The following is a 3,162-nucleotide window of genomic DNA, read 5'->3' as shown; positions in this document are numbered from 1 at the left end:
TTTAGCTGTTTTTTTTTTTGTTTTCATAGTGTGGTTTTTGCTTACTGAAGTTGGCAATTATTACTTCATACATGCCATTTATTAATGTCTATGTTAGCTAATAGGGATTATAGCCTCCTGTTGATTCATGCTTTAAGCTCTTAAAGCTGTTCCAAAAGTCTCAATTCAGACTTTAACCATTAGGTGTCTCATTTGTTCCATTTCTAGTTTCAATCACTGCCATGTGCATGATAGAGCAGATATATCTGCTGAGTACCAAGTGAAATGATGCCAGGCTGTTATCGGAGCATGACTAAGCCTCCACTAGAACCACTTGATGAACAATGTTGGTGTATCTGACTCTAGAATGATCATAAGTAAATAGTTTTTTTTTTTTTCAGGTAATGAGCAGTTACTGTAGGGTCATTTAAGTCAAATTTTGGAGGGGGAATTTAAAGCGGTTCAATCGCTAGCTGTGCAGAATGTTTCTATTAAAACGAACACTGCAGTGTTTTCTGATCTGACGTTTAACTTCTGTAACGGCACAAGTTGAAACTGGTCTCCTGTAAAATTTGAGACCGTTATCAACATCATCTGAAAAGCATCTGGCATGTGTTCACCATGAGCCTGTGTTGAATCATTGCTCTTGTTAATTGAAGTGTTGGCAGGAGCTGACAGGATTATGCGTGTACCAGCTTTGGAGCCTTTTTGCAAACCCCATCTTAAGTTCATATCTTATTACATACAGAAACTGAATTAAGCAAAGGTAATTTCAGTCATAAAATATTTCAAAGCATAGAATGGATAGTGTTTCAGTTTCACCAACTGATGCCTTTTTAATAGACATCTTTGAGCCAAATGCTCACTTGTTGAGAGAGCTGTGGAATGAACTGGTTTGTGTATGTGTTCACAGAAAAGCTGATTCATCCAGGCCTTGGAGAATGATCTCATTCCTTCTCTCGCTGTGTGTCCTCCCCTCTGTCTAGCTCTCTTAAAGAAACAACCGATGCTTTTCAAATCAAAACAAGGGCCTCCCTTTGGCTGCATGGCTGCTTTTAGAATCACACGCTGCAGTGGTCCAGGCCGAGCTATTGAAGAGCACACTGCCAGAGCAGGAATTAAAACAAAAGAAAATAAAACATTTCCATTATGCTCTCAGATCCCATTAGGGTATCATGCAGACAAGAAAGTGTGAATAAAAAAAATCAACGATGCACAAAAGCAATCATGATGTCTTATGGTTGGTCTGCTGTAATGTTTAGAAGAGAGTTGGTGTGATTTAAATCTACAGTTGGTTTGTTTGAAGTACGGCAAAAACATCCAAGCAAAAGTGACTCTTAAAATAGGATGACACTAGGGAGGGAAGCTGGACACTTGAGTTTTCCTCATAAGGATAATTTCTGATCCACTAGCTTTAACTAGTAAGACATAATCGGAAGGATTGTATTAAACCATGACGTTTAGATACTCCTATTTCAAGTTCCTTTCTGTCTTGTCTTCTCATTCACAGCATGTGCCCTTGTGTGGCTTTGACCTATGATTGTTAAGAGTTGAGTTTCTGAAGACAGCCTTTCCGTTGTCTTACAGCCATTAAACTTAGTGTTTAAAGGAGATGAATGAGCGCTGATTAACATCATGATGATGTCCTCATGTCCGTCTTTTGTCTGCTTATTCAGAATGGCCCCTTTCATTTGCTGATGACCAAGACCATTGGCAGACCAGTGCGAATGAGCCTGTACTAAAGGTTTGGAGCCCAAACAGGAACAGAGCCTGTTGGATAACCACATTAATTTAATTTGACAGACTTGATTAAAGTTTGGCAATGAGAGTTTCTGGGAATGTGGCTAAAACAAAGATTGGCTTTACTGAGCAATGGAGCAGATAAAGTGGCAAACATTTTTTGTAAAAAGTATGTTTTCTCACTGAGAGATCAAAGAGAGATTATCTTTAAAGTTCTACAGTGGTCTTTACACGAGTACAGCAAGATTTTATTTTTTTAAGTTTAGCTATATATGACACCCAAACACACAACAAATATTTATTTCAGGGCTCTCAAAAATACTTAATTCTGAATCTGATTAGTCAAAATATCGACGTTTTATCGCACATGGCAACACACCGGCGCTACTGGCACGTCTCCAAAATTACTCCGCGGTTTCGGTTTTTTTTAGTAACGCGTTACGTTACATTCGCTGGTTTGTGCAGCAAATATCCGGTCATCGTGGTACAAGGCCTACTCTCCACTTTGCGTCGCCTGACTGTATCCTTAAACTGGCCTTACCACAGTTTATTATCACATGATGGTGGTATGTTTAATTACATCATCACATTGTTGATTTGAGATGAGTGATTGATTTAAACACACAGGCAGCGCGTGCAAACATATTACATGAGCATATTACATAAACCAGCAATCACAGGATCCCTGTTCCCATCAACGAGCATGCAAATTGAAGAAGATATGATAAGCAAAAGCAACATCCTTGTTTCTATTTTCGCTCGACTGCACAACGGTAACTGTATTTGAATAAAAATTATCGGTATCCACCGAATGTCACATGCAAATCTGAACGGTTTGGCCGTCAGTAGCTACTTGGGCAACTGAAATAAAGGGGATGCACGGGGATAAAGTTGAATTTGATCCTCTAGTCTAATGAGATGTAACTCAATGAATGTATAAGCCACTGCAGCTCGACGTGTTGGGCAGGAGGAGGCGCACAGGACGGTCGCATCATTTCCAACCGACGAAGATTATTATTAAAGTGTCCCAGTAGAACGGGGCTGCCTTCCTGCCTCAACCGGCCATGCGTCCTCCGAGTGAACGAGGCGTTGCGGAGCGCTGTTAGCCAATATGGGTGCTCCTCGTGCACAACGATAATAGTATGTCCTCGAGGCTCGAGCTGTCATGTACTGATAATCGTCCTGTTTCTGTTTCGCTCCGGACTTCCATAGGGGGAATGAGTAATCGTTATGTGGTCATTGAAGGAGGCGGGTATCTCACAGACATCCGGAATCCATCGCGGAATCCCACATCTGTACCGCGGCGCTGCGAGTTAAAGCGGCCCGCTTTAGGAGCTCCTACCGCGCTTCGTTATGCCATTCCCAACGCTGTTTATGGAGGATCGCCGTATGAGACAGTTGTGCGTCATTTCGTGCCTTGATTGATACGCGTTTTCCCGTAAT

This window comes from Barbus barbus (genome assembly GCF_936440315.1).
Source record: "Barbus barbus genome assembly, chromosome: 5".
Lineage (NCBI taxonomy): Eukaryota > Metazoa > Chordata > Actinopteri > Cypriniformes > Cyprinidae > Barbus > Barbus barbus.
This window is presented reverse-complemented; position numbering follows the sequence as displayed.